This window comes from Marmota flaviventris, chromosome 8 (assembly GCF_047511675.1).
Source record: "Marmota flaviventris isolate mMarFla1 chromosome 8, mMarFla1.hap1, whole genome shotgun sequence".
In the NCBI taxonomy this organism is placed as follows: domain Eukaryota; kingdom Metazoa; phylum Chordata; class Mammalia; order Rodentia; family Sciuridae; genus Marmota; species Marmota flaviventris.
The window spans coordinates 33,157,491-33,185,369 of NC_092505.1; positions in this window are offsets into that span (position 1 = coordinate 33,157,491).

Below are 27,879 nucleotides of genomic sequence, written 5' to 3' on the forward strand. Positions count from 1 at the left end.
TATATGAATAAGAATGTTAGAGGCTTTACAAAGACTATGGACATCTTCAATGAAAAGTTATCTTTTTGATCAATACAAAGTGAATGCTTTGCTGTGGGCGGGGGAGAACTTATTTTTTTAAAAGCTCATAACACAAGGGCCGGGATGTGGCTCAAGCGGTAGCACACTTGCCTGGCATGCGCGGGGCGCTGGGTTCAATCCTCAGCACCACATACAAATAAGGATGTTGTGTCCACCGAAAACTAAAAAAATAAATATTAAAAAGTTCTTTCTCTCTCTCTTAAAAAAAAGCTCATAACACAAATGTTTCTTTTGTAAAATAGCAGAATATGATATATGATGCCTGTGATACTGTCTAGAAAATATTTTCATCTTTCTGCATGGTTAGGGTTTTCAGGGTAAAAACAAAAAAGAAACTAGGACATAAATTAGAGGAGAATCCCTAGACCTAAGAGAAGACTGAACAAATAGGAAAGATTTTACACTCCTAGATGTATGGTTTTTTAAAAAAATATTAGAGGAGAATAAAATCTAGAATCATGGAAATATTCCAGGGGTCAAAACCTGTCAAAACTTGTCATATCTTTCCCCAGAGATGAATTTATATTCCCAAAGGTAAGAACTCATGGTTCTACAACTTATTTTCCTCAAAGGAATGTGTTCCCATCAAGCACATTGATTTTTTTCTTCCTCCCTCAAAAAGAGATAATAAGTTCAGAAATTTTGTTTACTCCTTTTCAGTACAGAGCACTTTCTACACAGCCCTGTCCATCTGGCTGCTACTACATCATTCCCAGAAAGTGTGTCTGTGTGGGGATTGGGACAAAAATAGTCATTGTGGTTATAAATCACGTTTTTACTTTTTGGATAGTATAAATAAATATTAGTATAAAAAGTGATCATTATCAGTGGAATATGAGTGGGAAATGTAACAACTGTATTGGCAAGTGATTTCTTACACATTTCTTATTGCAGAACTTTTCAGATTGTTGTCTCTTAAATTGGCCTATGTGTATTTATTTGAACTGTAAAATATTTTACTAATGGAAAAAAAAAATCCCTTGGGGACAGGTTGACAAGTGGAAGCAGTTGAAAGTAAGATTTTGGTATTGAAGAAGTGGGGCAGGGATAGTTTAGGTAAAAGATGAATTTTATTCTATTTTTCAATGGAAGGAAAAACATTGTACACTCTCTTCCTCGTCAAGCCTTGGGGAACATAAATTTTGAAAACCTATTAAAATACTTGATCATTTATTTCCTTACATCTTGTCTGCAAAATTTTCTTCAGCTTTGATCATAAGTAACTTTTATTTTAATATGCCATGCTTTCAATGTTGTGTCTAACTTGATTTTTCTTCTTCTCTTTGTCTTATACTCTACTTAAGTGTAAGACATTTAGAAGAACTAAAGGGAATAAGCTCCAGATCCACTTTCATCCATGTAATTTTTCCTGTTCTTATAAAACAGAACAGAACAGGAAGTTATCACCTTACTCCAACACCCATGTAACACTTGATTATAAAAGACATTTGTTCTGCAAATCTTCTCTCCATTTATTGTGATCAATTCAGACAGCTTTCAGAGATAGACACTATGTGTTAGATTCTCTATGAAATAAATTGAAATCACAGTTACATGAAGATCTATCTTTCTTTATGGATTTTTCTATCAGAGATTGAATTGTGACAATTTTCCTTTTTATCAATAGCTGATGAGTTTAATTTGTAAACAACCATGTTACTTAGACAAAATTCACAGATTTTTTCTTTCTTTCTTTTTTTTTGGTACCAGAAATTAAACTCAGGGGCACTTAACCAGTGAGCCACATCCCCAGCCCTATTTTTTTTTTTTTTTTTTTTGTATTTTATTAGAAAACAGGGTTTTGATTTGCTTAGGACCTCAATAAGATGCTGAAGCTGGCTTTGAACTTGTGATCCTGCTGCATCAACCTCCCAAGCTGCTGGGATTAAAGGTGTATGCCACTGCATCCAGCTTGACATTTTTAATTCATTAAAGATTTTACAAATTTCAAATTATGAGTATTTGTTAATAACTTTTATAAAGCTGGAGAATTTTTTTATGGACACAAAGCTTATAAGAGACTAGGGAAAAGGAGAAGGAAAATAAAAATTGGAAGAACAAAAAGGGAAAATTTAAAATAATGTAACAGAACTAGAAGGTAGAAAATGGAAACAGAAAGATGAAAATGGAGTAAGCATATGCTCAAATATCACATAAATATATTACTGTATCAAATGTATTACTGTGAACAATGGTAGTGTTCTTTTAATTGAATTCCTTCATAGAGTTTTCAGTACAATGATATTTAAATTAAGGTATACTTGATGATAGCTACAAATAGAAACATGAAGAGAATTTTAGTGATTAATAATTATTTAATTGACATTTGTTGGAAATTTACCATGTTGTACATATATTGGTTTTTAAAATACATTTAATCATTTATATTACCAGTGATGATGCATGTGCTGTTGTTTTCAATATTTTTGAGATTAAAAAAAAAACTGAGGTTTTGAGTTTTGAAACTACTTAGAAATATCACAAATCTGATAAAAGTGGCAGAAGTGAAATTTGAAATCATGCCATTTCTTCCCAGAAACTGGGATTCTAAACACTTTGTGAAACAGGGTTTTTGTGTATCTACTGTTTCTAGTGATATATCATCATCATATTTAAGTGAAATTTTCTAGTGAAACTCAAGAGCAAAGTAGTTGATGGAAACAGCATTATGGACAAAAGAGATCATAAAATTTAATGTTGTCATGTTTAAGTCCCCTCATCCACATTAAGTATAAAATCATGTGGACATTGGAGACTTTTTTTAAGTAAATTTTTTAAGGAGATCTAAATTTGCTGTTGGGATGGATTTGCTTCCCTCTGTACATAAATCAAGAGAGAAAAATTTAATGGAGACAATTCTGAAAGTTTCAAAATTGTCCCTTGCATTTTAAGACTGAGGTTTAATTTCATGCCTGATATCCTAACAGGATGGAGGGATTTTCATGATTGTAGTTTTTTCTGGGTTATGAAATGTGGCAATGATTGAGAAATTATGAGTCACACATACTAGATATACTGTGGGGGAAACTCTAAGTTCATCTCTGATATTGCAATTTTAAAGGAAAATGGACTGTAATAAAAACAACTTTCTTTTGATTCTAGGTACTTAGTGTTTAAAGCAGGGTGAGTCCATAAAAGACAATGAAACTGGAAAAAAATGAAAGATTATTAGCAAACAGCATCCAAAATTTTCATACTTCAGCCAACTTTCATGTACTGATATTGTGACATTGGATCATTGCAATCTACAACTGTACCAAATTGAATCTAAATATGTACATTGAATCAGTACAGTGAATCTAAATATGTTTCAATGTAGACTTGTTATTCTCATTTATCCTACCATTTTATGAATTTATGATATATCAAAGTATTAGCCCAAGAAACTCTGAATATTCATTAGTTTTATGCTTTAGTTTTAAATGTATTTTTAAATACGTTAAGCATCATAATAAAAATAGGAATACATAAATAAACAAAATATATACTTTGTCCTTAAATAACATATTAGTCATAGTTTTTCTGTTAAATCTGACATATACTGCTCCTACTGTGAAAGCATAAATAGGAATTTATTGCTCAAATAATTTGGGAGTCCAACAGAAGAACTAGCTTGAAGAATTAGGGGTCTCTGTCTCATTATGAATCCTTTGGAATTTATCATTGTGTTATCCTTTCTTGCTACTGATAAATTCCACTGGGGTGAAGAAGGGAAGAGCGCTGCTTCAAATGATTCCAGGAATACATTATTCCTAGATAATTTTGAAGAAAGAAAGAACATTTCTGTTTCTTAGCACTACTTAAAAATCTGATTTGATGGATTTGAGCTATATGCTCATTTTTGTCCCTTTTTTGTGGATTTTTAATCCTATAATTAATAGGTGAAGTTATAGTGCAACAACTGTACTGTACAGATAACTCAGAAGACTCAAAGGCTCTACAGGTGTGCTCATGATACTTTAATCAACAAAAGGGTGTGGCACAGTGGAACAGAGGTATCACAGGCAAACATCATATACCCAAAGATTTCCACATGAACTTCCCCAGCATCTTATATTTGTTGCAGAGAAATTGCTTCATCTCTTATTTGTGTGCCATCAAGTTATATAAGTTGGGCTATGTATGTCATTTTTCATAACTGAACATAGTAAAGGAAAGCTAAATGGTAAATAAGCCAGAGCCAGCTCTCCTTGTCCCTCTTGTGTGTGGTGAGTCTTTTCCTCTTCTAGTGAAGCAACATGGAGATATTCAGTCTGTAATGGACTAGCAGAAGAGCTGGTATTAGAATGTAAGAGATATGAAAACAGTGGAAATGGAAGAAACCAAACAAGCATAAAGACATTATTGAGCAACCTACATGGAACTGACCACTTTAAGTAGAAAAAGACCACAAAGGATCCAGAGAAAAGCACATAGCTCCCTTAATTCATATGAACACAATAAAACCCCTTCAAATAGCCAGATGTCCACCTAAGAAGGAAAAAACTCGAAAGACTCAAAGTCATCCAAATACACAATTTAAACCAACACTAGATCTGTTAATGTTTTAAACTAAAACCTGAGAGAAATGATTTGAATCACTGATTATTTAACAGGTTATTTGGCAAGTGTAGGTTTTTTCTCATGCCTTGAGAAAGAGAGTAGAAAAGAGGATTCCGGTTTCATCAGAGTAATTGTCTATATTTTAATGTTCATTTTATCATAGTCTTGATTTTTTTAAGAAAGCAAAGTCTTACTTTTTTAAAAAAAAAAAAACACTTGTATCTTATAAATCATATTAACTCCCATGGTTATTTAAAAAAAAAAAATCCCTGTCATTGACTAAATAGATCACAATTGTTTCTTGATCACTTGGAATATTACTTGCAGCCAGTTGAATAGTGGCCCTCAAAAATTTGTGTCCACCTGAACCTCAGAATGTGAACTTCTTTGAAAATAAGGTCATTGTAGATGTAATTAAGAGGAGGTCATGTGGTGTTGGTTGAGCTATAAATATTTTATGAGGACTTGTGTCCTCATAAAAGATAAGAGACCACACAGAGAAACACATAGGAAATAAACGTACAAGAAAAAAAAAAACATAAAAAGGACAGAGATTGGAATGCTGCATCCACATGTTAAAGAATGCCAAGGATTGCTGAGAGCCATTAGGGACTAGAAAGATTAAAGAAAAAATTCTCCCTGAGATCCTTTAGAGACCCTGATTTCAAACTTCTGTCCTCCTGAACTTTGACAAGATATAGTTCTGTTTGTTTAAGCCACCAAATCGATGGTACTTTTTTATGGCATCCCTAAGAAATAAAAAAGATTTTGGGACTGTCACCACAAAGAGTTTCAAGGAGACCTCTAGTAGTGGAGGAAACCTCTATAAGGACCTTCCAGGTAATTGATCACATGACAGAAAAGAATTTATGGATGCATCATGTTTGAATAGAAAAACAAGAGATTTATATAAAAGAAAAGGGCACATTTAAGATTGGGAATGAAGGAATAACAGAGAGAGTGAGTCATCTCCTCTCAGTCTAGGGTTTTCACATTTACAGAAAGACAGTAGCTGGGGAGCTGAAGTGGAGGTGGAGTCAGGGCCCTATTGCATAGTGCAATTTAGTGTTAGCATTGCCCTGGCATGCTCTACTCATACTACTTCCTATATCACATGTCCCATTAGCATCTTAAATCTCCAGCCAGGGATATGAATCTTACTGTTATAATGAGGTTAGTATCATTTCTCCATCAGCCCAGTGTTTAAAACTCTTCTCACTAAAGGAGTATTTCCTCCAAATGTTTTGTCATTATCTTGCAGCTGTGTTGCTTTTTTACCAGCCAATGGGCAAGCTGCAGGCAAGGACTAGGGCATAAGGACACAGGTAGCTCATGAGCTCTTTGTTCTACATTTCAATGGATTAAGGGCATTTCTGTTTTGAGACTGTTCTCTCTGTATTCCTGAATTCCTATTCAGTACCAGGAAGTAGATGATACTGGGATAGGTGATGCATGTCTGTAATCCCAACAAATTGGGGCGCTGAGGTGGTAGGATTGCAAGTTCAAAGCAAGCCTTAGCAACTTTTGTTAATACCTATCTTTAAAAAACAAAAAACAACAAAACAAAACACAAAAAGGGTTAGGGATATAGGTCAGTGATTAAGTGCCTCTGGGTTCAATCCCTGGCACCAAATTATTGGGTGCTACTATAACAAATACCCAGAAATGTGGTTGTGGTTTTGAAATTAGATAATGTGTCTAGAAAGATTTTTTAAGATGTTTGATTTAAAAGAAAGTTAGATTTCCTTGAAGAGATGATTTTTGTTGTTGTTGTTGTATACCATTTATTGGAAAAATCCTAAAAGGATACATTGATATAGAAAGTTTGTGGGTTCAGAGATCAACTGCAAAGAGACTTGAGGGAATTTGGGGCTTATTGGAAGTGTCCTAATATTAGATTTCAGTGATGAACTCACAACATTAAAATGTTGTTAAACAAAACAAAAAACCCATGTTGAATTAGTGGAGAGAAAAAATAAAAGTAGTTTTGCTGCTGAGGGCTAGAATATATAGAATTCCTGAGCTGGCAGGTAAATATGTGTGACTAATTTTTTTTAATTGATTTATTTTTTTAAATATATGACAGCAGAATGCATTACAATTGTTATTACACATATAGAGCACAGTTTTTCATATCTTTTTATATAAAGTATGTTTATGGCAATTCATGTCTTTATACATGTACTCTGGATTATGATGTCCATCGCATTACACCATCCTTGCTAATCCCCTGCCCCTCCCTTTCCCTCCCACCCCTCTTTCCTATGTAGAATTCATCTATTCCTCCCATGCTTCCCCTCCCTACCCCATTATGAGTCAGCCTCCCTATATCAGAGAACACATTTTGCATTTGTTTTCTGGGGATTCCCTAACTTAGTATTATCTTCTCCAAAGCCATCCATTTACCTGCAAATGCCATGATTTTGTTCTCTTTTATTGCTAAATAAAATGCCATTGTGTATATATGCCACATTTTTTAATCCATTCATCCACGGTAGGGCATCTAGGTTGGCTCCGCAGTTTAGCTATTGTGAATTGTGCTGCTATAAACATTGATGTGGCTGTGTCTCTGTAGTCTGCTGTTTTCAAATTGGTACAGCCAATATGGAAAGTATATGGAGAAATCTGGGAATGAAACCACCATTTGACCCAGCTATCCCTCTCCTCGGATTATTCCCAAGAGATGATTTTAAATATAAACATGAAAGTGCTTCTGTAGAAGTCTCATAAGGGAAATAAACAGTGGTGGAGAAGAAAGAAAAAATAATCTTGATTATAAAGTGGCAGAAAACTGACTGAGTTGTGTTTTAATGTTGTGGAAATTAAGTCTTATGAACTACAAGATTGCATATTCTGCCAAGACAGTTTGTAAGCAAAGAAGGAAAGGTTGGCCAGCTTTCTCTTTGTTATTTATAGTAAAATGATAGAGAAAAGAGATATACTATGGAAGGGACTGTTAAGTAAAATGGTTTGAGGATTTGTAAAATTCTCAGTGGATCCAGATAGCAAGAAATAAGGAAGTACCTTCTGGAGAGAACATAAGAGGTGGCTGGGTTACCTCATAGTAGAGATTAGGTGTGTGATCCATGGATCCAGTCAACTACCTCAAGAGAATCCAGCAATAGGAATGGGTTCTTAATGGAAAGATCAGTGAGTTCTATTTTCTAATGGTATGAATGATTTTGAGATACATTCAAGATCAACAAGATTGTTTGAGAATGTTCTACCATGAGAAACATTGGAAGATTGGACTGAAAAGAACAAAGATGAGGTAAAATAAAGAAAGAATGACTGGAAGGCAATAGTTGCAGATGCCAGAGAGGGATGGGATCCTGCTAATGTAACACCCAGAGGGTAGCTACTAAGCAAACACTCTCCAAAAACCTGGAAAATGTTTTGATGGCCCATACAGCAGATCCTAGGCCACAGAGGATTATTCTTAGACCTTTAAAGATAATGTAATTTTCTTGACTGTTTTTCAAACTTGCTTAAAATCAGTGACCCCCTTATTCCTTCCAATCTCTACCTTACAGAACGAAGATATCTATCCTTTGCCTTTTCCAACGTCGGAGGAAGGATTATCATATAAACATCTAGATTTGGACTTCTTCTAAACTGAGAGAAAAATTTCTGTTGTTTTAAGCTGCTACATTGGTAGTCATGTTTTTGTGGCAGCCTGGGGAATATAATGTACTCTTTCAATCAAGTAGTCAATATTCTGATGACTTCTCATATATTGCCTTCCTGAAGTTGAATCCTAAAAAAATATCTTTTGTCCTACAATTTTGAATCTTCCCCTAGGTCCCCTGGAAAAATTGCATGAACTTATTCTTTAACTTTATGAAATTTGAGGTGTTTGAAATTGGTTTATTTGATGTAAGATTTATGATGAGTTTCAAGAGAGGAGTTATCAAATCTAGTAATGTTAGTCTCCTCTAGGTTAAATTTATATTGGTAAGATATCAAACATTTCAGAAACTCGAGTAGAGTTCCTATAAATTTCTCAATGACTTCATTGTTAGTAATATGTTTCTAATTATGTATTTCTGGTGTTACTGTGTTATGACAAAAACAATATAGTGATCTCAGTCATACTTTCTGATATTTTTTTTAAAAATCACTAACGTGGCTGGAAATTTTCTTCTTTAATTTCAATCTAGCATTATTTGAGACAGTGGTTTTAAGTTAGTGATTTACATAATTTGCCATGGAGTTGGTTAAAAATACAAATGTTTACAACTTACTTTAAACTTAAAGAATCAACTTATGTGATCAGACATTTTTAGTGTACTCTAACTATGCTTGAAGTATGCATAGTGCATTTTGTTCAGGATTATTACATGCTGTTAATGAAGTTTTTTTTCCTCTACACAAGTTATGTTTATATATTTTAAAAGATGATATATAGTATTCACTATATTTGAAAGTAGAGCTAAACATATGTATAGGTATCTATCCTGATTTTTTTGTTTGACTTTATTATATTGTTTTGTATGTGTGCCACAGAAATAATCCAGATTTCCTTGTTTGTGTTATTCTTGATGATTTGTGAAATAAGCTCTTTTCAGATGTTTGGTATTTGAAAATAATTAATTATAAACTAAATATGGATATTTTAAATCTTCTATAACATAAAGGGCATTTTTTTTTTTGCTTTATTCTAACACTTTCCTTAAATTTCAGCCACAGAGCTGAATATTTCATCTTCAGTTAAAAAAAAAAAAAGTTCAACTCAAATCTCCAAGGGAAATGACTGTACCATATACTTTTAGTACATAGTGTTTTAAAGGCTACCTCAGAATATTGAGTTAGATTTCCAGAAATCTAAGTGGAGAAGCAGATAAGTTCATTCAAGTACCAACCCAGAATTTAATGAAGCCAGAATTAATTAGTTAGAAATGATCAAGTAAAGAGTGCATGTGATTTTTAAAAAAATAGAATAGGTTTGCTGTTTTATTTTTCTATATTCTGAACATATAAAAATCCTTTTTTTTTCCTTAGGTGATCTGCAAATCATAATAATTTTCTGGACTCTCTTTTATAAATAAAAATGAACTATGTATGAACTATATTCTATCGGCCTAATCCCTCCAGGATTTCAAATGCATGGTAAGTGTTTTTATTTTCATGTTGATACCATAGATTTTCATGGGTTCAATAAGAATTTATCTTTCTTATTAATAAAACATGATGGGAAACATTGGCTATGCATTCAAGACTGTGATGGGAATGTCATATTTGAAAATGCTATTCACCTAACAAGACATAATCAGAAGTTTTTCAGGAACTATCACTGACTTTGAAAAAGCAACATTTATAAACATTTTGGAAAAATGGACCTGGTCTCTCACTTAAAATGAATAAGCTAAAAAGGTAAGTCACTAATTTATTTGAGTAAGTAAAGTCACTGCTAGGAGTTCTAGGGATTTTAAGATATTTGATAATTGTCAAAAAGAGGCAACTTTGCCCAAATTCATAATTAATACAGATGAAATCTGGTAAAAAAAAATTAGGTTTGCTTCATGGACTTAAGAAGAATTACGTCCATCTGATTTTTCTATGAGGACCTCTAAAAGAGCAAGCAAAGCAGGCTTTTGTGATACCATTCTTACTGTGCTGATGTTAACAACTAGACCAAAGTTATTGATATCAGCCTTTTTCTATAATAAAGAATAGTTTTTCTTTGAAATATTTTTGTTTGTTTTATCAAATAGACATTCACAGTAGAGAAAAAATTTTGTGTTTCAATGGAAAACCGAATCTTCTAGAGCCCACATTCCCACAATTACCTGCCTTGCTCATTTTCTTTGCATTCTTTTAGCCCCTGATTATAAATTTCTAATTGTTAGCATATGTACTAAATGTCTTTTCTAGTGGGTGTTCAGTTTATACCATATCCCTTCTCTTATTCGCCCCACCCCCTGTGGGGGCCCCTTCAGAACAACAAGAGATTTTAAAATGGTGGTAGAGAGCAGGTTGCTTTCCTGGTTATTCCAAGGCATGAAACCAAAAAAATTGATGGGCAGCTTCTCAGTAAAATGAGTGAACAACAACAACAACAAAAAGGTGGGGAAGGACCTAACTGGAATTTAATACTGGACACTCAAAGCAGATCAGGGACTCAGGAAATTGGATATAATAAAATAAGGAAGAAATCTCTAGCACCATAGCTTTTGCCATGGTCAAAGATTGGTCCCTCAGTGAGTACATTAGAAGTATAAGGGAATTAAAGGAATCTGTGTTTTTAGGTACAGAGTTTAGAGATCAAAGACACTGCCCAACTAAACTGAGAGGTGCGAAGTACAATTTGAAAGGTTGGGGCAGGAGAAATCGAATTTGGAGAACTTAAGACTAGGAAATTTGGGGTCTATAGGTCATAGGGGACAATTGGCTCCTCCACCACATGAGTAGAACCCAAGGGATACCTATGGGGTGCAGTCTTCCATCATTGACCTGCAATTTCTGGGTCCTGGAAGTGTGCTGATTTAGAATCTCTAGACCAATTGGATCCCATTGAAGAGCCTGGAGCATAACTAAGCCTAAACCTCCAATCCAGGAGTTCCACCTATGGGGTTATTGCTGGAAACCTACCAACCCCACTCTCAAGTTGGAGTAAGCATTATGCCCCAGACAACCCACCTAACTGCTAAGAAAGGAGCTGAGTCTCTTTTGAACTCTAGAGGAAACAATTCTTTAACTTTTCATTTAGATATTTTTTTTCATTCTTTCTTTCCCTGCTTAATTGTAACCTTAATGGTTCATGGACATTTACACATATTCTTTTTTTCTTCTTTTGACATTTGTTGCAGTTTTGAAACCAGTTATTTTTCATGGATCAATTTTTTGAGGACTAGAAAGTATAATTATTGTATTTAAGTTTTGTTTGTATTATTTTACTATTTTATTTTTACTTTTAAAAAATACTTACTTCATGTATTTTTCCTCTCACTTACCTGTTTTCCTTGAATCTCTCTCTTCTTCTGCTAACAGCTAATCTTATGTTCTCTTTTACTCTTTATTTTTTTACTTCTATTTTCTCTTCTCCTCCCTCAAAATCATTGCATCCTACATCACCTCTGTTTTTTCCCTGTTCACTATTCAAAATTGTAAACCTTTAGCAAACTTACTGTTTTTATTGTAAACGATAACTGATCATATCATTTCTTTTTATTGTGACAATATTATAGACACCATAACAGGAAATGTTTGGCTTAATGTTATATATTGTTTGCATTGGTTGTTGTTATTGTCTCCCCCTAAATGATGAGGTACTAGAAACCTTCGAAGACACTATAAGTAAAAGGGTAGAAATTTTACTGACTCAGATACATACTATTAGATGGGTAGACACACAAGCAACATGAAAAAACAAGGAAAAAATCACCCCAAACTAACAGATATATTTTAATAACAGAATTCATCACTACCACAGTCGAAGAAATGTCAGAGAATAAGTTTAGAACATACATTATTACACTGATCAAAAGGTTAAGGACAACAAAAGGAGTGATATCAGACAAGAACTACAGGAAGTGAAATATCATATAAATAAAGACAGATTTGGAAAAGAAGTGGAAATCCTTGAAATGATGTAATCAATAGACCAAATTAAAAATTCTATGAAAAGCTACACCACCATAACAGACCCCTTGGAATACAGAATTTCAGGAAATGAAGACAGAATATATAATCTTGAAAATAAAGTTGAACATGGAGAAAAGATGTTAGTTACCCTGAACAGAACTTCCAAGACACAGAATATCCTAAAAGACCAAATTTAAGATTTATCAGATTAGAGGAAAGCTTGAGATACAAACCAAAAGAATGAACAATATTTTCAATGAAATGATATCAAAAAGATGTCCAAAACTTAAAAAAATGAAATGAAAAGTCAGATACAGAAGGCTTACCTTACCCCAAATATACAAAATTATAATAGACTCACACCAAGCACATTGTTATAAAAATGCCTAACATACAGAAAAAAAAAAATAGAATTTTGAAAACTTCCAGAAAAAAAGTGCCAAGTCATAATTAGAAGGAAACCAATCCAGGTCTCAGCTGATTTTTAAACCCAGACCCTCAAATCTAGGAGTTCTTGGAATATTATATACCAACCTCTGAAAGAAAATGGATGCCAACCAGAGTTTATATCCAGCAAAATTAAGCTTCAGATTTGAAGATGAATTAAAAACTTGTCATGATATACAAAGTTAACAGAATTTACATTTAGAAAGTCTGAACTACAGAACATTCTCAATGAAATATTCCATGAAGATGAAATGAAAAAAAAAAAAGTAAAAAAAAAAAAAAAAAAAAAAACAGCAAAGGGAGAGAATACACTAAAGGAATAATCAAACAAACAAGAAAATAATTCAAGTTAAAAACCAGAAATAAACCAAAATAATCAGGAGTACAAATCAGGAGTACAAATCATATCTTAATAATAACCTTGAATGTTAGTCACCTAAACTAATCAATCAAGTAATGTAGATTGGCAGAATGGATTAAAAAACAAGACCCAACAATATGCTGTCTCTAAGAGACTCACCTCATAGGCAAAGACAACAACAGACTGAAAGTGAAAGAATGGGAAAAACCATGTCACTCACATAGATCTTTTAAACAAGCAAGGGTTTCTATCCTTACATCATATAAAGTGGACTTCAAGCCAAAGATAATCAGAATGCACAACAAAGGACACTTCATTCTTAAGGGAATTGTTCATCAACAACCCAGAACAGAAGACATAGAAACAAACTCACATATATAAAGTTATCTCGTATTAGACAAAACCATAAGTATACATTGGAGAAAAGATAGCCTCTTCAACAAATGGTGCTGGGTAAACAGTAATTCCATATGTAACAAAATGAAATTATACCTTATCTCTGACACCACATAAACTCAAAGACCTAGGCAAGATACCAGAGACCTAGTACCCACTAGAAAGAAAAGGTAGGATCAACTCTCCATCATAACAGATTAGGAACCAAATTCCTCAACAAGAATATTACAGTGTAAAAGTAAACTCAAGAATCAATAAATGGGATGTACTCAAACTAAAAAGCTTCTTCACAGAAAAGGAAACAATCAAGAATGTGAAGAGAGAACCCACAGAATGGGAGAAAATCTTTGCCACTACATCTCAGCTAAGGCATTAAATTCCAGGATATATAGAGAACTCAAAAAATTTAATACCAATAAAACATAACCCAATCAATAAATGAGAAAAGGAACTAAACAAACACTTCCCAAAATACATTTAGTCAACAAATAGATGAAAAAAATTAACATCATTATCAATTAGAGAAATGAAAATTAAAACTATGCTGAGATTTCATTGAACTCCAAACTAAATGGCAAATATCAAGGATACAAACACCATCACATATATTGATTCTTGAATTTACTTTTTACTTTTTTTAGGAAGTCATATCCTACGCTGACATGTTGAAGATTTGGGCCTACTTCTTTTTATTAGGCACAAGGTCCCTGTTCTAGTGCTTAATTCTTTGATCCAGTTTGAGTTAAGTTTTGTGCAGGGTGAGGGATGCAGGTTTAATTTCATTTTCTTATATGCTTCTTCTCAGCAAAGGAAACAATCAATGACATGAAAAGAGAGCTTACAGAATGGGAGGAAATCTTTACCACGTGCACCTCAGATGGAGCAAGAATCTCCAGGATACATAAAGAAATCCCCCCCCTGAGCCCCGCTAATAACCCAAACAGTAAATGTGGTAAGGAGCTAAACAGACACTCAGAGAAAAAGAAAGACAATTTGTCAAAAAATATGTGAAAAAATGTTCCACATAAATAGCAATTAGATAAATGCAAGTTAAAACTACAGTGAGATTTCATCTCACTCCAGTAAAAATGGCAATTATCAAGAATACAAGCAGGGCTGGGATTGTGGCTCAGCGGTAGAGCATGTGCCTAGCACTGGCAGGACCCGGGTTCCAACCTCAACACCACATTAAAAATAATAATAATAAAAAAAAGCATTGTGCTGTGTTCATATACACCTAAAAAATAATTAAAAAAGAAGAATACAAGCAAACAAAATGTTGTCAAGGATGTGGGGAGAAAAGTACACTCATATATTGCTGGTGGGATTGCAAATTGGTGCAAACATTATTGAAAGTGGTATGGAGATTCCTCAGAAAACTTGGAATGGAACCACCATTTGACCTAGTTATCAACTCTCAGTTTATACCCAAATGACTTAAAATCAGCATTCAACAGTAATGTAGCCACATCAATGTTTAATAGCAGCTCAATTCACAATAGCTGAACTATGGAACTAACCTAGGTGTCCTTCAACAGATGAGTAGACAAAGAAAATGTAGTATATATACACAATGAAATATTACTCTGTCTAAAAAATAAAATTATGGCATTTGACAGTAAATAAATATAGTTGAACACTATCAGGCTAAGAGAAATAAACTAATTCCCAAAACCAAAGGCAAAATGTTTTCTTTGATATGGGGATGTCAATTCACAATAAGAGTGGGGGGAGGGCTAGGGAAGAATAGTTCTATTGGGTAGAGGAGAGTGAAAGGAGGGGAGGGTTCTAGGGGTAAGAAGGATAGTAGAATGAATCTGACATTATTGCCCTGTGTACATATATGACTACACAACTAGTGTGATTTTATATCATGTGCAACCAGAAGAATGAGAAATTATTCTCCATTTATGTATAATGTGTAAAAGTGCATTCTACTGTCATGCATAACTAATTAGAACAAATTAAAAAAAGAATACAAGCAAGAATAAATTTTGGCAAAAAAATGGGGGAAAAGGTGCACTCATACATTGCTGGTACAACTGAAAATTGGGGCAACAACTCTGGAAATCAGTACGGAGATTCTTCAGAAAACTTGGAATGGAACCACCATTTGACCCAGATATCCAACTCCTAGGTATAAACCCAAAGAACTTAAAAATCAGCATCCTACAGTAAAACAACCACATCAATGCTTATAGCAGCTCAATTCACAATAGATAAGCTATGAAACCAGGTGCCCTTCAAAAGATGGATGGGTAAAGAAAATGTGGTATATAAACACAATGGAGTGTGTTTATATACCACATATAAAGAATAATGAAATTACTACATTTGCTAGTAATGGTTGGAACTGGAGACTATCCTGCTAAGGGAAATAAGTTAATCCCAAGAAAACAAAGTCCAAATGTTGTCTTTGATATGCTGATGCTGACACACAATATGTGGGAGGGTGGGTGAGAGTAGTGGAGGTTCACTGAATTGGACAGAGGGGAGTGTTGGTAGGGAGCTGGATGAGAATGGAAAAGATAGTAGAATAAATTAGACTTAACTTTCCTATGTCCTTAAACAAATACATGACCAGGGTAATGCCATCATGTACAATCACAAAAATGGGGAATTATAGCCAATGTATGTATGATATGTCCAAATACATTCTATTGTCATGTATAACTAAAACAAATTAAAAAATTAAAACAATAACAAAAAGCGTACCTTGGAACATAGAACATTATTTTTTATGCATCAAAGTGACTGAGCAAGGGATATTCAGACTGAACATCATTTCTGGTGTTTCTGTAAAAGTGTACCTGGTTGAAAATAAAAGTTGAATCTGGGAACTTAGATTGCCATGACCTGGATGGGATCAGGCATCATTCAATCCAGTGAGGATATTAAAAAAAAAGAGAGAGAGAGAGGAAAGAAGAATTCACCTCTTCCCGCTCTATTGGTTGAGCTGGAACATTGGTCTTCTATCTTTCAAGACCCTGTGTTTTGGGTGTGCCTCAGTTTGTCTAACTTTCAGGCATTCAGAGTCAGAATGGCTTTCCTTGGTCTCTAGCTTGCAGATGGCAGATTGGCAGACTGTGGGAATTCTCAGTCTCCACAACTGGATGAGCCAATCTCATATAATCTCTGTCTCTGTCTCTTTTTCCTATATATATAAATACGGAGAGACAGAACCATTCTATTGGTTCTATTGCAACAGAGAACCCCAATTAACAAAAGATTAGCATTGTAATAATAAAAATTGGACTGGATCATACTGCCTTATTCTTGATCCAATTTTCAATTTTTTTTAGGTTTCTTTGATATTTGGCTGTAACCCTCCAAACTAACATTTTTTATTTTTTTTTTCCTCTCTCCTGAGTTGGCACCATTGAGCAATAAAATCTGACTGTCTAGATCCTTATCAGTATTATACATTCCCTTTCAACTGTTTCCTTTCCCTAGAAACAAAAGAAAATCTGTGAACTAAATCTGATGACTTTAGATGAATCTCAAAGGAAACATGGCCACAACAGACAGGGAATAAAAGAGAACTTTTCCTGGACAATTGCAATCTGAATGACTTTAAAAATTTTAGGAAGGATGTTCAATAATGTATGCTCTGAGATGATAAGAAGCCAAGACTCTGTGCAACAACAACAAGTACACCATTATTTTTCAGTAAGAGCTTAAACAGAAGCATAAATGAAATTATATATATATATATATATATATATATATATATTTACCAACCTCTTGGAACACACAGAACTGGTTACTCTCAGAGTTCAACTCCTAGCCCTTTACAGTAACCCAATATTTTATAGTAATGTCTTTTTTTTCCTTTTTCATCTTAATCCTTTTTCAAAAATGCTTTCTTTTCAGGACTATAAGCAAACTGAGCTTTGTTATCACTTCTCAAAAAATAGCTTGACTGATTTGGTATAAAAAAAAAAAAAAACCTCCAAAAATCTTCTAGGAATTTCTTAGAGACTGCTGTACCCTTTACTAGGAAGATTGTTACCATATCTGATATTTTCAGCTACAAGTGATATTCATTTTTAGGAAAAGTAAGGAGTATCTCTCTGGAAGTTTACTTGTGCCCTGTGCTGCTGGGAAGCTGGAACGGTGAAGAAATATTGCACTCTTTTGTATTATGAGAAATTGCTAATGGCAAAGGCTTCCCTGCATGTGCCCAGGATTCACCATCTATTCCTTCTCTACCCTTCTTTGTGTCTCCTGTGAGATTTCCTGACCATACTTTCTGCTTTTACTTGCCTCTATAAAGCCTCTGTCTCAATTCTGTTTCTTTGAGAAGGCTCTTCTTAATGAAACCTCTCCCTATTGAAACACCCTGAATAAAATCATTTCCTTAATTGCCAAATGCATCTTTATTTCTAATAACCCTGCCTAAGGAACACTTGGATACAAAAACATCAGAGTGCAGAATATGAAGCTCTTTTTTTTTTTGAAAAAAAAAAAAAAAAACTGTACAGAAAAAGAACAGAAGAAGTTGCAAAATGATTTCCTGAACTCAGATTGTGACCAATTTATTTTTTTAAGTGAGAAAGGCTCTGTACTTATCTCTCCATGAAGCAAAATGGTGTTAGAAGAAAAAAAAATCTCTTGTATTAATACCCAACAGCCTGGCCCTTGAAGCTATACAAACTATTGGGAAATTATCCTCAATTCAACTGGGGAATATACAGCAGAGCCAAAAAAGTGGGCTTATATTACTGTTTTATTTTTACATAAGACACAAAAGCTCAAAAACCCTGTCACAAAGATTTTAGTGATTTATTAACAAAAATATATTTGATATAGAAGAAAGTTATGTTTTCAATATATTAAATATTTTCTGAAGAACACATATATTCTAAAGTCCTCTTCTTAAATTCTTGAATAGTTTAAGGAACATTGAGATTGTGAGAAAGAAATATGTTGAAATGAACAACAATTAAACCATTTTAGCAGAGCTTCAGCAAATTGAAATAAAGTGATGGGAACACTGTAATTTTACAACATTGATTACATTATTGCTCATTTAAAATACACATTTATAAGAGAATAAGCATAAATCATATTGAAATTAAAAACTTGAAAGCAGTGTGATTTACAGAGAGCATTTACCTCCTGTCCTAAGTTTTGCTTTCCATTGTTCAATCACCCATGATCACCCCTGGTACAAAAATATTACCACAGAGATCAGAGAAATGAAGATATTTTGAGAGAGAGAAAAAAAAAAAAATCACATCATATAATCTTTACTCGATATATTGTTATAATTATTGTATTTCATTATTCTGAAATCTTTTGTTACTCTCTGTAGATTGTGCCTCATCATAGGTATGTATGTATGGAAATAAATAAAAGTATAGTGTATGTATAATTTGCCATGATTTGCAGTTTCACATATACAAGGGGGTCTGAGGACACATTTCTGCAGATAATTGGTGGACACTGTCATTGTTTTTTAACCCTTATTAAAATTTGTGATGAAAACATATGACACTTTATTTAAACCCTTTTCTGGTCCCGCTTTTTAAGTTTAGGCATTACTTCCACTGAGATAACAAACTGCTTTAGATAGATTGAGGTAAAAATCAAGTTTTCATAGTAGACTTATAATCTTTTCCATACTGAAATGCTATAATTTAGCATTTCAAAAAAATCCCACATGATTTTAGCTGCACTAACTGACTTTGGATGCTGGGAGCCATTAGCCAAGTAGGTATGACAATTTCCTTGTCAGAGTACCCCATGTTGCTTAGTGGAAGGACTCGTGGAAATAGGACATTTTGCAGTGACATTGCAGTTAGGTGACCTTGCTCAAGGACCAGGGCGGATCCGGGATTAGGGTGTACCCGGTTTAGGATAATCGGGTTTAGGGCGTTCCAGGTTTAAGGTTATTCCTGCTGGGAATAGGGCATATCCTGCTGCCTGAGTTCCCCTTGAGTTCTCACGGGATTCAGACAGTATTTTTTGGGAGACAGAAGCCCAGTGGAGGTGGATTTGGGCAGAGAACGTGGATTTCCCCAGAACGTGATTGTAGACGGCTGGTGTGAGTTCGGGAATAAAGAGTTGCTGTTTGAATCTACAAGCTGTGTGGTGGCTCGTGATTGTGTGCCTAGCCAGACTGTGGCATTTGTGCCCAGCCAGACTGCGGCATTTGGCGGCCTGTATGGGGAACTTCTGAAGCTTGGAGGTAAGTGAAATTGCTCGTCCCTGAGGAAGAGCAAAAGAATGGGTGACCATTTCAAAAAAAAACAGTGCGTTCTTGTTTTGATTTATCTTGTTTTTGTTTCAAGCTGCCTATCCCTAGAAATTTCTCAGGCAAACTGGAAAAAATGGTTGACTAAAGGTTTGAAGTTTGTCGGCCCTGAGGAAGAGAAAATTGATACAACGATTTTTTATTCCGTTTTTGTTTCATTCCGTTTCGATTTTGTTTTGTGTTATCTTATTGGGTTGCGTTATCTTTATAGTAGATTAGAAATTAGTAAAAAACAAACTGAAAAAATGTTAAGTAAATTGTTAGAGGTTCAGACCATGGAGAAAGACATTTTAGATCAAGCAAAAGAGAAGGTCTCTTGAGCTAGTCAGACAGAGGAAGAAAATTTAAAGGAAAAGGGGTTGTTAGGAAAAAGGCCACAACAGGAGGCTGTTACTAACTCCGTTTTATCACAAGAGGGCGTACTTCAACCAACAGCCCCACCGATGGAGACAGCTGAGTGGCCCTCAAACCCCGTAGTTGATAAATGGGATCCTGAGACAGGACCTCAAAGATTAGCATGCCCTGTACTTGAACAGGCAGGAGGGCAGCGAATTCACCATGCTTTAGATTTTAAAACAGTGAAGCAGTTAAAGGAGGCTGTAACAACCTATGGTCCCCAAGCTCCCTTCACGGTAAGCATGGTCGAGTCCATTACTAACTTGGACATGATGCCAGCAGATTGGGCTAGCATGTGTAAATCTGTACTAAATGGAGGACAATATTTGTTATGGAAGGTTGCCAATGAGGAATTTTGTGCGGAGACAGCTAGGCGAAATGCAGCAGCCGGTTACCCTCAAAGAAATCTAGATATGTTGTTAGGAAAAGGACCTTATGAGGGTCAACGGCAACAAATTGAATATGATGCTGCTATATATGCACAAATTGCTGCAGATGCAGTTAGGGCATGGAAGACTTTACAAGGACATGGAGATTTACAAGGTCAGCTATCTAAGGTAATACAGAGAGCTAATGAACCTTACGCTGACTTTGTAGATAGGCTAATTCAAACGGCTGCCAAAATTTTTGGGGATACAGAACAAGCAATGCCATTAATAAAACAACTGGCTTATGACCAAGCAAATCGTTGCTGCAGAGAGGTTATTAGACCATGGAGACATGAAGATTTAAACACATATATTAAATTATGTAGAGATATTAATGAACAAGGGCAAGTGTTGGCAGCTGCAGTACAACAGGCTTTAGATGCCAGGCCAAAAACATGCTATGATTGTGAACAAACAGGACATTTTAAAAGAAATTGCCCCATAGGAGGAGGATTTAACAAAAGTAGGTATCAAAGGAATAGAATACCGGGTATTTGCCCACGATGCTGTAGAGGGAGACATTGGGCTAATGAATGCCATTCTCAAACCACCATAGAGGGTACTCCCTTATCAAAAAACGGACAAAGACCAGGTATTTATCCACGATATCGTGGAGAAAGGCATCAGGCTCCATTGCCAAAAAACGGACAGGGGGGCCCAATGCCCCGGGGCCCACAACCACAAATCTACGGGGCAGTGGAGGAACCCAGCAACACCATCAGGGTAGTGCCCTGGCCACATTGTCCATTAAATCCCTCATCAGACAAACCCGAGGGAGCGCAGGGTTGGAAATCTGCGCCTCTGCCAGAGCAGTATTAACTCCAGAGATGGGAGTTCAAATCATTCCCACAGGAGTAAAAGGACCTCTTCCCCAAGGAACAGTAGTAGGCTTATTATTGGGACGTAGTTCATCTACATTAAAAGGACTTATGATAAGTCCTGGGGTAATTGATCCCGATTATGTAGGTGAAATAAAAATTATAGCTAGTTCTCCAAGAGGTATATCAGTAATTTCACCTGGAGATAGAATAGCACAGTTGTTAATAATACTCAGCCTACATAATAAACTTCCTAGTCATAGTGTAGAAAGAGGTTCCAGGGGATTAGGCTCCACAGGTGTAGATTGGGCTATGTTGTCTTTAAATTTAGATTCTCGCCCAATGCTAAAACTAAATATTCAAGGTCATGAGTTTAATGGGCTACTGGACACAGGAGCTGACCTTAGCATCATATCTCGTCAAGAATGGCCAAAACATTGGCCATTACAACAAGCCACTCAAACGCTTCGAGGCCTAGGAGTGGCGACTAAACCCATAGAAGTTCTATGATATTAGATTGGAAGGATCCTGAAGGATGTGAAGGAACTATACAGCCATATGTATTGGATCATCTTCCTATAAATTTATGGGGACGAGATGTCCTAGATCAATTAGGTTTGACGTTAACAAATAACATCATTCCTAATGCTCCCACTACTAGGGCTAGACAAGGCTTTAGGAAAGAAAACAGATTAGGAAAACAAGGGCAAGGTATAGCAGCACCAATACAAATAGATCAAGGAACAGACAGACATGGGTTGGATTTTCAGAAAGGGCCACTGAGACAATCAAAATTACTTGGAAATCAGGAAGACCAGTGTGGGTTCCTCAGTGGCCCCTGACTAAAGAAAAGATACAAGTAGCCCATGATCTGGTCAAACAACAATTAGCGGAAGGACATATACAACCTTCCATATCTCCCCATAATACTCCCATTTTTGTCATCAAAAAGAAATCTGGTAAATGGAGACTATTGCAAGATTTAAGAGCCATTAATAATGAGATGGTTATTATGGGACCTGATCAATCAGGGATTCCTCAATTGTCTGCTTTGCCAGAAACCTGGCATGTTTTAGCTATAGATATTAAAGTTTGTTTTTTTTCAATTCCAATTCATCCCGAGGATAGTCCACGTTTTGCATTTACTATCCCTGCATTAAATCATGAAGGTCCTGATCAGAGATATGAATGGAAAGTACTCCCTCAAGGGATGGCTAACAGTCCAACTATGTGTCAAATATATGTTAACAAAGCAATCCAGCCACTTAGAAATCAAAATCCTGAACTACAAATATTTCACTATATGTATGATGTATTATTGGCACATAAAGATAAAAACATATTGCTGGAATGTTATGCCACACTTACAAACTTATTAAAAAATTATAATCTAGAGATAGCAATAGATAAAGTACAATTAAATTTTCCAATTAATTATTTAGGAGTTCTATTATCCTCAATCATGGTCCGTCCACCAAAAATTCAAATACGAGTAGATCAACTCAAATCACTTAACGACTTTCAAAAGTCATTGGGAGACATAAATTGGATAAGGCCTTATCTAGGTATACCAACAGGAGAGTTGGGACCTTTATTTGATATCCTAAAAGGTCCATCAGATCCAAATTCACCCCGCATGTTAACTCCTAAAGCAAGAAAGGCATTAAAAATTATTGAAACATATATGGAAAATATACATTTGGATAGAATTGATGTAAGTTTGCCTTTATTATTTATTGTACTACCAACAAAAAATATTCCTACAGGAGTATTTTGGCAAGAAGGTCCATTATTGTGGATACATTTATCTTATTCTCCTAACACTATTCTTACTAGGTATCCTGAGGCTGTAGGACAATTAATACTCAAAGGAATAAAAGCAGCAAAGGGAGTGTTTGGAATTTCTCCCAATAAAATTATTACTCCATATACTATGGATCAAATTGATGAGTTAGCTAATGAGTTAAATACTTGGACAATAATCATGTGTAAATCTAATATTACATTTGATAATCATTTACCATCTAATCCTTTGTTGTCTTTTTGGTCTAAGCATCCTGTAGTTTTTCCTAAAATGACAAGAAAAACACCTATCATGAATGCTCCAAATATATTCACTGATAGGTCTAATAATGGTACAGCAGCAGTAGTTATCCCAGATCGAACTTTTACATTTTTAGTACCCAAACAATCAGCTCAAAAGGTAGAGCTTAATGCAGTTTTACAAGCTTTTTTGATGTTTAAAGATTCTGTATTTAATTTATTTTCTGATAGTCAGTATGTAGTTAATGCTGTAGTATCTCTTGAAGATGCTGGTAGGATTTCCCCTTCTTCTACTATTTTCTCTTTGTTTTCCACTATACAAAGTCTAATCTGGGACAGAAAAGATCCATTCTTTATAGGACATATTAGGGCACATACAGGATTGCCTGGAGCCCTTAGTTTAGGCAATGATTTAGCAGATAAAACTACACATGACATACATATTTTCTCTACGTTTGAAGAAGCTACAAATTTTCATAAAAGGTTTCATGTTAATGCTAATACATTACAAAAGCGTTTTAAAATAACTAAGGAACAAGCCAGACATATAATAAAACAATGTCAAAATTGTGTGACATTTTTACCACAAGTTAATCTTGGAGTCAATCCTAGAGGACTGATACCTAACCATATTTGGCAGATGGACGTCACACACTTGCCAGAATTTGGAAAATTAAAATATTTACACGTTACAGTCGATACTTTTTCCGGATTTTTGATGGGCTCCCTTCATGCCGGAGAAAAAACTAAAGATGTTATAGCTCATTGCTTACAAAATTTTGCCACTGTGGGCGTTCCTAAACAGTTAAAAACCGATAATGGTCCTGGCTATACCTCTACCCCTTTTAAACAATTTTGCTCATCATTTGGTATTACTCATATAACAGGAATCCCATACAATCCACAGGGACAAGGCATAGTTGAAAGAGCTCATCAAACTATTAAAACATACTTATTAAAGCAAAAAGAGGGAATTGGAAGGGGGTATATATCCCCCAAAGATAAACTTAAAATAACGCTTTTTACTCTAAACTTTTTAAATTTGGATTCATCAGGACTTAGTGCTGCGGAAAGACATATGTATCCAAAAAATGTACATAAGCCTAAAGTACTTTGGAAAGATATTCTAACAGGACAATGGAAAGGTCCTGACCCAGTGATTTTCTGGAGTCAGGGGTCTGTTTGTGTTTTTCCACAGGGAGAACAGCAGCCGATTTGGATTCCAGAGAGATTAACTAAAACAATTTCTACAGATCGAAAAGAAGATGATTTGACTCAAATCCATAACAGCTGATATCCAGAACTCCAGCTTGGCCATTCTTACATCTGTGACAGTGATTAACCAGGATGCTTTTTTCAATAGCTATTTTATTATTGCATTTTTCCACATCATAAGGTTCTATTTTTATTTTTTGAGCTCATACAAACCTAGGTTAATGTTTTTCTGATCAGTTTTATTTTTTGACTGTGGAGTTCTTAAACATTGCAATGGAGATTTCACCTAGGTAAAGCTACAAGGCCTTTACTATTTTCTTATGTGTTGTACGTTTGTGTGCACATTTGTGTTTTGTGTTGTATGTCTGTATGTGCGTATGTCCATATTTCTTATATGAGGAGCACTAATGAAAAAATGGATCCGAATTATTATTATTTTTTTATTCACGTGATTTAAATGGTTTAATTTAAATTAGGTAAACAGCTGTTAAGGATTGTTTTTAAAGGTGGTTAACAGATCTGTTTGTTTACTAATTTAAATTAGGTAAAAAGCTGTTAAGGATTGTTTTTAAAGTAGGTTAACAGATCTGTTTGTTTACTTTCACCTTTCCTTTTCATTATATTCAATAATTCTTTTCAGGATAATGTCTTTTCAGCATCATTGCCAGAATTCCTATCTTCATCCCAGTGCCGGTGAAGACAAAGATAAAACCAAACTACAGCTTCTATGATAGCTATCACAGTAAACTGTATAAACTGATGCATCAATGAATATAACTCAACAAGTAATGCTCAATCAAGGAGTCAACTTACTTTGGGAGGAAACGGATTTTGGGAGGAAATGGACATATTGATAGATTCCTCCGCTTTGAACTGCTTGCAGAACTTGCCTGGACTATGTAACTATTGTTTGGTGCAGCGAATTGTGGTAATGCTGGCATATCTTTGCTGATGGTGTCACCAGTGATGCAATTTTTATTTCCTTGCCAGTGCACCCCATGTTAATTGTGGTAGTGCTGGCATATCTTTGCTGATGGTGTCACCAGTGATGCAATTTTTCCCAAGGAGCCGTCAATTGGCTTGGTGTTGTGGCATTTCTGTATCCTCCTCCCTTCTGCTAGTGATGGTCTAAAATTTGGGGGCCAATGGCTGTATGCTGGACCGGTACTCAGTGATGGGTATGATCCAATTGCAGTGGTATCAACCTAAGACAGGAGGCTGACGCCTAAAGGTCAGTTTTCCGATGACCGGTAAGAACCATATGTTGAATTGGACAACCTACCAGGCACGGTCCTTAAGCCACATTGCTTGTTGTTTAATTAATCAGAAGCGGGGAGATGCTGGGAGCCATTAGCCAAGTAGGTATGACAATTTCCTTGCCAGCGTACCCCATGTTGCTTAGTGGAAGGACTCGTGGAAATAGGACATTTTGCAGTGACATTGCAGTTAGGTGACCTTGCTCAAGGACCAGGGCAGATCTGGGATTAGGGTGTTCCTGGTTTAGGATAATCGGGTTTAGGGCGTTCCAGGTTTAAGATTATTCCTGCTGGGAATAGGGCATATCCTGCTGCCTGAGTTCCCCTTGAGTTCTCACGGGATTCAGACAGTATTTTTTGGGAGACAGAAGCCCAGTGGAGGTGGATTTGGGCAGAGAACGTGGATTTCCCCAGAACGTGATTGTAGACGGCTGGTGTGAGTTCGGGAATAAAGAGTTGCTGTTTGAATCTACAAGCTGTGTGGTGGCTCGTGATTGTGTGCCCAGCCAGACTGCGGCATTTGTGCCCAGCCAAACTGCGGCATCTGGTAGAAACTGTATTGATCACTTTCATCCTACCTATGACCTTTATATCAGATGAAAAAATATGAATATCATGGACAGCAAGAAGTAATCTGAGACAATGAAGATTTGGGCAGCAAGTTTTTCAAGTTCAACAGTGTTAATGGGCAAAAACTAGAGCTTGATCTCAGTATTTCAAGAATAGTGTTCTCTTCACCTTCTGTTAGTCATAGCACTGACCACTATAAAGATGCCTATACTATTTCTCTTCTGTAAAATATTCACTTTAATTAGTTCCCCCAACATGAAAGTATATAGGAATGTCCAAATATTCTGAGAGATTTTCCTTCATAAGCGTATAAAATGTAGCATACTAACATAACAGTAAATTACATATTATCTGATTATTTAGGTAAATATACTTCATTTAAAATTTTGGGTGCCCCCACTGTATAGTTATAATAATAGATTACTTGCTTATTAGGTAAAAGTCAACTGAGGCAACTGTTTCTAATATTTTAAATAAGTATCTTTTTGCATAACTGGATATTCCTGCTGATGGCCCAACACTCTCCTCTGTCTCTACCATGGATGCATGCTAAGTTGGAGAGAGAAAAATCAAGGTTGCTTGCAACCTTTATATCTCAGTGGCAGCAGACAATGAGTTTGGGTGCATAGCATAAATTTGAAGGTTATGAGATCTGATTCACATCAACAAATAAGGCAAATATACACAGGGGATCTAGAGAGGCTATTTAGTTGACTGCTAATTATCGAAGTTGGAACTCAGGCTTTCTAATGCTCCTCTGCCTGATATCAGGGAAATGCCACTGTGACTCTTTTGTCATAGTCAAGAAGTAAGCGAGCAGCATAAAGGGAAAAAAAAAAGAAAAAGAAAAGAAAAGAAAAACGACACTGAAATGGGTAGAGGGTCATTTGCCTTAGGAATGCACAAGGTTATATTTGCATTATTAAATCAAGCAAAATATTCATCACTTAAATCAAGTGAAGTTTCTAAATGCCAATTTGAACACTGAAAAGTCTTCAACAAATGTACTACAATCAAGCAGAGTGGGCTAAATATTTTTTCACATCATTTACCAGTGATTGTTGTAAATGTACTTCCACCTTAATTAATAAAAGATGATTTCAAAATGAATAAATCACAAAGGATTTCCTTCCAGCACTTGGCCTAATGATGAATAAATGAAGACAAGAGAATTCTATTGGAACATAAAGACATTTCTTTTTCCCCTTAAAGGTGAGTTAAAATGGCTTTTAAATATATACAAAGAAAATGTGTTTTACTGAAAAGAAAAATCTTCATTCATTGCATTTGACATTAAAGCTAAGGGAAATCTGTAGAAATAAAGTCTCTTCAAAGACCTCTTTAAGTGTAGGCGTTCTGATTAACTGATTGAGAAGAGGACAATAATATTTTCCTCCTCAGATTAAAAAAAGTGTTAAAAATAAATGCAGTTAATACAACTGCAATAAAAGATTCAGTGAAGTGGAACAGTCAGTGTTATAGA